This window comes from Gavia stellata, chromosome Z, assembly GCF_030936135.1.
Source record: "Gavia stellata isolate bGavSte3 chromosome Z, bGavSte3.hap2, whole genome shotgun sequence".
NCBI classification, from domain to species: Eukaryota; Metazoa; Chordata; class Aves; order Gaviiformes; family Gaviidae; genus Gavia; species Gavia stellata.
In genome coordinates this window covers 77,776,717-77,787,355 of record NC_082637.1, presented here as the reverse complement: position 1 = coordinate 77,787,355, position 10,639 = coordinate 77,776,717, and the positions used below count along the sequence as shown (strand labels likewise).

The 10,639-nt window shown below is 48.1% G+C and overlaps 1 protein-coding gene across 1 annotated transcript in view; it reads left to right on the top strand.

Annotated features, from left to right (window-relative positions):
* Positions 1-14: 14 nt before the first annotated feature.
* PTGR1 (prostaglandin reductase 1) overlaps positions 15-10,639 on the top strand; it is a 28,770-nt gene continuing 18,145 nt past the window's right edge. The window contains exon 1 of the mRNA XM_059833870.1: positions 15-51. The gene's annotated coding sequence lies outside the window, so the exon portion shown is untranslated. The remainder of the gene's footprint in view (positions 52-10,639) is intronic.

Sequence of the window (10,639 nt, the reverse complement as noted above, 5' to 3'; positions counted from 1 at the left end):
GGGAGCTGCGGCTGTGCGACCGCCGTCCTGGGAGAGGAGACGCGGGGCTGGGTGAGAAGGCACTTGGGCGTTAGTGTGGAGTGTACGTGGCGGTGCTGAGGAGCTTGAGTGTTAACTCCAGGCTACGGCGGGAAGTGTCTTTGTACCGCCCTTAAATGACATTAAAATTAGGAAACTGCAGTTCTGTACGTCAACTCCCCCCACCTCTACCCCCGCAAAACCCCCAAAAATATCTATGCCCGTTCGGCGATCTTGCGTGATTTACAGAGGTGGTGACGTTCAAGCAGAACAAAGAGAACCTATTCAAAATTTGCGAGCGCGTGTCATTGGAAGAACAGTAGTTGTCCAGTGCTGCATTGGTCAAAGAGGGAAAGCACAGTCAGCTGAATACATTTACTCTTTCCGGAAACTGCTGTAGTTATGCTGTAAAAATAGACGGGTACTTTGCAAGAGGAGTTCCGTGCTGTGGTACTGTCAGCTGGACGTTAGTGTTACACTGAGATCTGGGGAGCTGCTGTGAAACTGATGGTATTGAACTAGCTAGTTCATAGTCTGAGGTTATTTTAATCATTTGAAATAATTCAAACTGCAGGTCTACATTATAGGGAAAAAATTTTTGTGTGTCTGCTTGCTTAAGGAATTCCATCAGATGCGGCTTGATCTGTTTAAGGTGTTACTGTGACATCGCTGCTGCTGGAGTTACTGTAGCAAGGAACCACTTGATGATGTCCTATCAGCTCATCATTTGCTAACATCTGGACACTGTACTGAGAAAACTTGTTTTGAAGAAAGAGAAAGAATCAGACTGACACAGTGTAACTATACAGCCGTCATTAAATGCCACTTTTTTTTTTGTGAATTGGAAATATTTCAAAATGATTTTTGAATCATTTTTGTTTGGCAAAAAATCTTCGATCTGTGGCAAACATGCTTGCATGTTTCTTCCCTGAAGGCGAGTTCCTGATTAGTTTCTGTGAGAGGTGGCTGCTTGGACCATGCTGCAGGTGGCACCTGGTTGCTCTTCAAAGGGCCAAAATTACTGTCAACGTGTGGCTGATGGAGCTGGGGGCTGAGTAGCTAGTGCTGTCCCTGCTCCAGCTGCTCCCTTTTCCATCCAGGCTAACTACAGCCTGAAATAAGAAAATGGAAATAAAGAAGAATCACTTCAGATGTGAGAGGCTTTCCACCATAAAGATAACCATGTTCTCTATTTGCATATGATGTGAGGGAAAGGGATGATTTCACCCTTTCTTAAGTGGTTATGTAATAGCTTTGACCTCATAGGCCCTAAAAGTTGGGTGCTTCATTTGGTGTAATGGTAAAATGTGCTATTTTAATGATAGCATTCAGTTTTAAGGAATACAAAAAAATTGTTGCAGCTACTTAACATGCAGTTAGCATGTTGGAATGAATGTAGCATGTGGTTTGAGGAAGGAAAAGATATTTTTAGCAGCTGCTTATCTAGGAGAATTTTTAGTAGTATTATACCATAATGTGCGTTATACCAAATGTATAGCAGATACCTTTCCTAGCTCTGAAGTCACAAGTAGATATTCTACAAAGGTGAACATATAGTATAGCTTCTCTGGTTTGAGAAATGAGTATTTTAAGAATTCGGAAAGGGTTTGATTTTAGTAAGTACATGATAATACAGCACAATATTAATTACATAATTGGTTCAGAAAGAGGTGGGTTTTTTGGAACTCACTAGTGTGCTCACTAGAATCTTCTAAGGACTGAAAGCATGGTCACAGCAGATACATAAAAGATGGTGTTCTATTTTGGCAAAGCGACACCTGTTTCTTTTTATTTCATGGGATGAATGTAACACTAAGCCTTTTGAGTAAACAACTATTGTAAGGGTTGTTTTTTGGATTTTGGTGGGGTTTTTTTGCAAATCATGCTGTAGTGAATTATGAATTAAGAGTGCTAGTTGCCATTATGCAGTCACAGAACAATTTAGGTTGGTAGGGATTTTGGGAGGTCATGCAGTCTGTACACATGGGCAAAGCCAGACCAGACTGATCAGATTGCTTAGAGGCATGTGAAGTTGTGTAAGTTTTGAAAGATGGAGATTCCATAATCTCTTCAGGTGACCTGTTCCAATATCTGACCCCGTCATGGTTTGGGGGGAAAAATCCCACAACTTTGCATGTATCATTGGAAAATACTGTCTTGCAAAGTACAATCATCATCTCTTACCCTGTTGCTGTGCATTCCCCTCAAATGAGCTGGTTTCCATTTTCTCGATAGTGTCTTACTAAGCAGCTGAGAAAGCAGTAAATCTCCCTGTAGCTTTTGTTTCTGGAGACTGAACAAAGCTATTTCTTTCAAGTTTTTCCTCATCTGTTACATTTTCCAGTCCCTTCATCATCTTGGTGACCCTACATGGGACTCGCTCAAGTATGTCAGTGACTTTCTCGTGCTGGGGAGCTGAGAACTCAACATGTCACTCTGGATGAGTCTGGGTCCCAGTTCAAGGTAGTGGAGGACTCTGTCCTTCCAGGTCATGACTGTCCAGGTCTTTTTATAAGGACATCAAACATTATGGCTCCCAATATGATCCCCGAGGGTTGCCACTAGTAATAGACTGCCAACTGGACTTTGTCCCACTGAGGACAATCCTGCAATCCTCTACTTTCCTACCCATTTATGCACCAATTTATCACACCAGTTTGGCTGTAAGGATAGTACGGGAGATTGCGTCAGTGACCTGTTTATATCTGATTCTTCACTGTGTTTATGCATCTTTATTTGCTTAAATGTTTGTTGTGAAAAACCATGCTTCTCTCAGTCTAAAGCAGGTGCAGATTTCTTTGCAGCAATCAGTTGCATCTGAGATCCGCTAATGTAGGTTATGGCTCAGTTTCCTTGGGAATTTGGGACCACAGGTGAACTGGCAAATCCAGTCAATTATTCAAGGTTTGATTAGCACGTTGAAATTCACTAATCTTACAATTTGGACAGGGAAGCAAAAACAAAGGTTAAACACCAGGCCAAATAGTAAGCAGGTGATTTAGAAATTCCAGCCTTCCTTCTGTCACGTAACTGAGACTAAAGTACGTTTCTAATCGAGACAAGTTGAATACTCAACAGATGTTGTGCCTTCTGTGGTGATACTGCAGTCTCCTTGTGGCATAGAAGATTTATATCAGCTCTCATGAGCTGATGTTCTTGGTAAGGTTTACAGCCCTTGAAAAGAAGGGTCCTGGAGGAGACAGTGAGTCCCTAAAAGGCTGGCAATCCCCCTCAGCACACAAGTGCGACAGATCAGTGCGTGCTTGGGGTTCTCAGATGGGAAAACCTTTAGCCAGAGAAACCAGAAGTCTGGAGAAGGACTGTCTTCTGAATTTCCGCTTGTGTAAAAAAAGTGTGAAGCTTCCCTCAGGGATTCACCATAACAACACTTAGTCTTGCACATTTGCAGAGGTGCTGATCTTCACAAAGCACCACAGGAAAGGCAGGCAAGCTAAGAACAGGAGTAGTGCAAGGGAGTTCAATGATTTTTCTTCAAAGCCTGCAGATTTAGTGTTTTAAACTCCATTTGTGGATGCTCTAACTCTTACAAGTTTTCTTGTGCTGGGCATTTAAATTTGAGAGAGGGACTGTGTTTTAGTCTGCTTTTATAGGGAAGGAAGGTCCAAGCTGTGCAAGCTGTTATGTGTATGCATTTCACTTGAAGTGAATATTGACTGTGGGGGTGTAACTCTCAAACCACATTTGGCACACAGGAAAAGGATTGAAAGACAAACCCTGCAGGTGCCTTGATTGCGGAAGATAACACGCTTCATTAGACACAGGAGAATGTTTTCTAAGGGAGCAAGTAAGCATATAAAGAGAGGAAAGGAGTAAAGCAGGAAGGAAAGAAGAAAAGATCATAGAATTATAGATTAGCTTGGGTTGGAAGGGACCTTTAAAGGTCATCTAGTCCAACCCCCCTGCAATAAGCAGGGCCATCTTCAACTAAATCAGGTTGCTCAAAGCCCCGTCCAACCTGACCTTGAATGTTTCCAGGGATGGGGCATCTACCATCTCTCTGGGCAACCTGTTGCAGTGATTCACCATCCTCATTGTAAAAAATTTCTTCCTTGTATCTAGTCTAAATGTACCCTCTTTTAGTTTAAAACCATCTCCCCTTGTCCTATCACAATAGGCCCTGCTAAAAACTTTGTCCCCATCTTTCTTATAAGCCCCCTTTAAGCACTGAAATGCTGTAATAAGGTCTCCCCAGAGCCTTCTCCACACTGAACAACTCCAACTTTCTCAGCCTTTCCTCAGAGGAGGAGCCCTCTGATCATTTTTGTGGCCCTCGTCTGGACCTGCTCCAACAGGTCCATGTATTCCCTGTGCTGAGGACTCCAGAGCTGGATGCAGTACTGCAGGTGGGGTCTCATGAGAGTGGAGTAGAGGGGCAGAATCACCTTCCTTGACCTGCTGGTCACGCTTCTTTTGATGCAGCCCAGGATATAGTCCGCCTTCTGGGCTGCAGATGCATATTGCTGGCTCATGTCCAGCTTTTCATCCACCAGTACCCCCAAGTCCTTCTCGGCAGGGCTGCTCTCAATCTCTTCATGTCCCCACCTGTATGGATACCCAGGTGCCAGACCGTGCACTTGGCCTTGTTGAACCTCATGAGGTACACCTGGGCTTACTTCTTGAGCTTGTCCAGGTCCCTCTGGATGGCATCCCGTCCCTCAGGTGTGTCAACCACACCACTCAGCTTGGTGTCATCTGCAAACGTGCTGAGGGTGCACTCAATCCCACTGTCTATGTCATTGATGAAGATATTAAACAGTACTGATCCCTATACGGACCCCTGAGGGACACCACTTGTCACTGGTCTCTATCTGGCCATTGAGCCGTTGACCACTACCATCTGGGTGCAAACATCCAGCCAATTCCTCATCCACCAAACAGTCCACCCATCAAATCTATATCTCTCCAATTTAGAGAGAAGGATGTTATGGGGGACCATGTCAAAGACCTTACAGATGTCCAGATAGATGACATCCGTAGCTCTTCCCTTGTCCACTGATGTAGTCACTCCATCATAGAAGGCCACGAGGTTAGACAGGCAAAACTTGCCCTTGGTGAAGCCATGCTGTCTGTCTTGAATCATCTCCCTGTCCTTGATGTGCCTTAGCATAGCTTCTGGGAGGATCTGTTCCATGATCTTCCCAGGCACAGAGGTGAGGCTGACAGGTGGCTAGTTCCCAGGGTCCTCCTTTCTACCCTTTTTAGAAATGGGTGCAATGTTTCCCTTTTGCCAGTCACCAGGGACTTCACCTGACTGCCATGACTCATGGAGAGTGGCTTGACAACTACATCAGCCAATTCCCTCAGGACTCTCAGATGCATGTCAATATGTCCCATAGACTTATGTATGTACAGGTTCCTCAGGTGGTCATGAACCTGATCTTCTCTTACAGCAGGAGGGACTTTGCTCCCCCAGTCCCTATCTTGCTGTCCATCTACTCAAGGGGTGTGGGAAGTCGCTGAGGAGACCAGCTCCAGTGCAGGTAAGTCCGCGCTGGGGAAGGGAATCAAGGCAAAAAAGGCTGACAAGGGGCTCTTTTTGGGGCTTTTCGAAGCCGGGAAAAGCGGCTAGCCTGTGGTGGAACCAGTAGCCAGTGGGAGGGCTGCTGATGTGGGGTGGGTGCAGCCAGCACTACCGGTGGCAGTTCTAAACGAGCCCTTCGGGCGCAAGCAAGAAGCGAGTGGGTGTCACCCAGGGTGTCACCGTCACCGGGGAGCGCCATGACAAGGGCGGGCTCCCTGGGCGGGTGAACAGACCTGGCAAACAGGGCGCGGTCCAGCAGCCAGCGCGCAGCAGTTTGCACGGGAGGGCGCTGAAAGTCTACCAGCTCGGCCAGGACGCCATGGTATCCACTCGGCAGGAGACCATGGCATCCCTGAACTCTGCATGCACCAGCTCTGATGCAACTTCCCTGCCAGAGCTCTCGTGGGAGCATCGAGCTGCAGGGTGTGCCGTGCATTTATGCCGCTGTTGGATGGCAGCGGTGAGCACGCCTGTGGGAGGTGGGCTCAGGTAGAGGAGCTCCTCCGCTTAGTGATGGAGCTCAGGGAGGAGGTAAGCAGGTTGAGGGCCATCAGGGAATGGAGAGGGAGATAGACGCTGGGAGCCACACCCTGTCTCCCATGGTAGAAACCCGTCAGGCAGACAGAGCCCACGCTACAGAGAACTCCCTGTCCTCTCTCTGCCCACTGAATGTGGTGACTTGGAGGAGAGGGGGCAATGGCAAGATGTTCCTGCCCAACGCAACAGGCACTGTAGGTGTGTCTGCCCAGCAACTACCTCACCTTCCCAGGGGCCATTGCAAAAAGTTACAGTGCTTTGCAAGGGGAACTGGACAATGGTGAGGATGACAGTTCTCTCAGCTCGGAGGTGTTGTCGAGGTCTACTCGGACCACCCCGTGCATCAAAACCACCTCAGTAGAAAACAGAAGATGGGTCATTGTCATAGGCGACTCGCTTCTGAAGGGAGCGGAAGGCCCGATATGTGGACTGGACCCACGACATAGGGAAGTCTGCTGCCTCCCTGGGGCCCAGGTTAATGATGTAAAGAAGAAGCTTCCTTCCCTAGTACGGCCCTCAGATTATTATCCCCTTTTGATCTTTCAGGTAGGCAGTGATGAAGTAGTGAGAAGAAGTCCAAGGGCAATGAAGAGAGATTTCAGGGCCTTGGGAGGACTGGTCAAGGGATCGGGAGCACAAGTCGTGTTCTCCTTTATCCCTCCAGTTGCAGGGAATGATGAGGGGGTAAACAGGAAGAGCCAGCGGATCAATGCCTGGCTCCAAGCCTGGTGCTACCGGCAGGACTTTGGGTTCTTTGACCATGGCTTGATTTACCAGACACCAAGCCTGCTGGTAACAGATGGGAAAAGCCTGTCTCACAGGGGGAAGAGGGTTCTAGGACAAGAGTTAGCAGGGCTCTTTGAGAGAGCTTTAAACTAGATTCGAAGGGGGATGGGGAGGTAACTGGGCTTGCTAGAGGGGTGTCTGGGTGTAGCAGCTCAGCACTTGTTGGGGCAGCATGCTAGTATTTTTGAGAACCAGAAGGCCTATCACCCCTCAAGGGCAAAAATTACATGCACAACTCCTTCCCTGAAACACTTATACAATGATGCACACAGCATGGGGAACAAACAGGAAGAATTAGAGATCTGTGTGCGATCGCAGGGTCGTGATCTCATTGCAGTTACTGAGACATGGTGGGATAGCTCACATGACTGGAACGCTGTCATGGATGGCCATGTTCTTTTTAGGAAAGATAGACCAGCAAGACAAGGTGGTGGAGTTGCTCTTTATGTGAGAGAGCACTGGAATGTATTGAGGTCTCCCGGGAGATGGATGAAGAGCAAGTTGAGAGCTTGTGGGTAAGGATTAAGGGGTGGACTAATATGGGAGACACTGTTGTGGGTGTTTATTCCAGGCCACCTGATGAGGATGGGGAAGCTGATGAGGCCTTCTACAGGCAGCTGAGAGTCTCACAATCACAGACCTTGGTTCTCATGGGGGACTTCAATCACCCTGATATCTTCTGGGAAGGCTACAAAGCCAGGCATGTACAGTCCAGGAGGTTCCTCCAGTGTATTGATGGTAACTTTTTGACTCGGGTGGTGGAGGAGCTAACAAGGAGAGGTGTACTACTGGACCTAGTACTGACCAACAAAGAGGGACTGGTGGAGGACATTAAGGTTGGGGGCAGCCTTGGCTGTAGCGATCATGAGAAGATAGAGTTTAGGATCATGTGCAGTATGCACAAAACAAGTAGGATTGCAATCTTGGACTCCAGGAAAGCTAACTTTGATCTCCTCAAGGAACTGCTTGGAGAAATCCCATGGGTTAGGGCTCTAGAGGGTAGGGGGGCTCAAGAGACCTGGGTGATATTCAAGTCCCACTTCCTCCAAGCTCAGGATCGGTGTATCCCTAAGAGCAAGAAATCAGGCAAGGGAAGCAGGAGACCTGCATGGTTGAGCAAGGAGCTTCTGAAAAAGCTCAAGTTGAAGAAGGAGGTTTACAGTACGTGACCACTTGGGAAGATTACAAGGATGCTGTCAGAGTATGCAGGGATGAAATGAGGAAAGCCAAGGCCTCCTTGGAATTAAACCTTCAAGGGATGTCAAGGTCAGCTGGAAGGGTTTCTTCAAGTACATTGGAGGCAAAAGGAAAACTAGAGAAAATATGGGCCCGCTATTCAATGAGACAGGTGCCATGGTGACAGACGATGCAGAGAAGGTGGAGTTACTGAATTGACTTCTTTGTTTCAGTCTTTACTGCTCTGGCCAGCTCTCAGGAGTCCCAGACTTCGGAGGTAACAGACAAAGTCTGGAAGAAGGAAGACTTTCCCTTAGTTGAGGAGGATCAAGTTAGAGACCAATTAAGTAAACTGGACATCCACAAGTCCATGGGTCCTGATGAGATGTACCCATGAGTGCTGAAGGAGCTGGCAGAAGTCATTGCTGGGCCACTCTCCAACATCTTTGAAAGGTCCTGGAGAACAGGTGAAGTGCCTGAGGACTGGAGGAAAGCCAATGTCACTCCAGTCTTTAAAAAGGGCAAGAAGGAAGACCCAGGAGACTACAGGCCAGTCAGCCTCACCTCTGTCCCTGGAAAGATGATGGAACAGCTCATTCTGGGTGTCATCTCAAAGCATCTGAAGGAAAAGAAGGTTATCAGAAGTAGTCAACAAGGATTCACCAAGGGGAAGTCATGTCTGACCAATCGGATAGCCTGTCACAATGGCATGACTGGATGGATAGACAGGGAGGGCAGTGGATGTTGTCTACCTTGCCTTCAGCAAGGCTTTCAACACTGTCTCCCACATCATCCTCATAGGCAAGCTTAGGAAGTGTGGGTTAGATGAATGGACAGTGAGGTGGATTGAAAACTGGCTGATAGATAGAGCTCAGAGGATTGTGATTAGTGGCACAGAGTTTAGTTGGAGGTCTGTAACAAGTGGTGTTCCCCAGGGGTCAGTACTGTGTCCAGTCCTGTTTAATATATTCATCAATGACCTGGATGAAGCAATAGAGTGTGCCCTCACCAAGTTTGCTGATGGCACAAAACTGGGTGGAGTGGCGGACACACCGGAAGGCTGCGCTGCGATTCAGTGTGACCTGGACAGGCTGGAGAGTTGGGCAGAGAGGAACCTTATGAAATTCAACAAAGGCAAGTGTAGGGTACTGCACCTGGGGCAGAATAACCCCATGCATCAATACAGGTCAGGGTTGACCTGCTGGAGAGCAGCTCTGTGGAAAGGGACCTGGGAGTCCTGGGGGACAAGAGGATGACCATGAGCCAGTAATGTGCCCTTGGGGCCAAGAAGGCCCACGGCATCCTGGGGTGCATCAAGAAGAGTGTGGCTAGCAGGGCGAGGGAAGTTATCCTCCCCCTCTACTCTGCCCTGGTGAGGCCGCATCTGGAGTCCTGTGTCCGTTCTGGGCTCTCTGGTTCAAGAAGGACAGGGAACTGCTGGAGACGGTACAGCAAAGGGCTACGAAGATGATGAGGGGACTGGAACATCTTTCTTATGAGGAAAGGCCGAGGGACTTGGGTCTTTTTAGCTGGGAGAAGAGAAGACTGGGGGCAGATCTTATCAATGCTTCTAAATACTTGAGGGGTGGGTGCCAGGAGGATGGGGCCAGTATTTTTTCAGTGGTGCCCAGTGACAGGACGAGGTAATGGGCACAAACTTGGTCATAGGAAGTTCCATCTAAACATGAGGAGGAACTTCTTTAGTTTGAGGGTCGTAGAGCACTGGAACAAGCTGCCCAGAGAGGTTGTGGAATCTCCTTCTCTGGAGATATTCAGAACTAGCCTGGATGCATTCCTGTGCAACCTGCTCTAGGTGAACCTGCTCTGGCAGGGGGATTGGACTAGATGATCTCCAGAGGTCCCTTCCAACCCCTGTCATTCTGTGATTCTGTGAAGAGAGGTTGCTGGTGAAGACTGAGGCAAAAAAGTTGTTGGGTACCTCAGCCTTCTCCTCGTCCATTGTTACCAGTTTGCCAGTCTTTCTCATTGGGGGCAGGGTACATTTTCTTTGACCTTACTTTTCTGGCTGACATACCTGTAGAAGCATTTCTTACTACTCTTTGCATCCCTTGCCAAGTTCAGCTCCAGCCACGGCTTGGCCTTCCTGACCCCATCCCTACACAACCGGGCGGCATCCCTATACTCTTCCCAGGATACCTCTCCATGCTTCCACTGCCTGTGCATTTCCTTCTTGGCCTTTAGTTTGACCAGCAGGTCTTGACTCAGCCATACTGGTCTCTTGCCTTCCTTTCCTGATTTCTCACACCTGGGGGTTGAGAGCTGTTGCGCTCTATGGAAGGTGTCCGTAAAGATCTGCCAGTTCTGTTCTGCTCCCTTGTCCCTGAAGACCATTTCCCAGGGGGTGCTGTTGACTAACTCCTTGAACAGCTGGAAGTTTGCTTTCCTAAAATTCAGGGTCCTGACTTTACTCTTCGCCTGACATATCCCTCAGGACTGCGAATTCCACCAGTGCATGATCACTGCAGCCCAGGCTGCCTCCAATCCTGATGACACTGATTAGCTCACTTGCGTTGGTGACCAGCAGGTCCAGTAATGCATCCCCTCTGGTAGGGCTAGAAG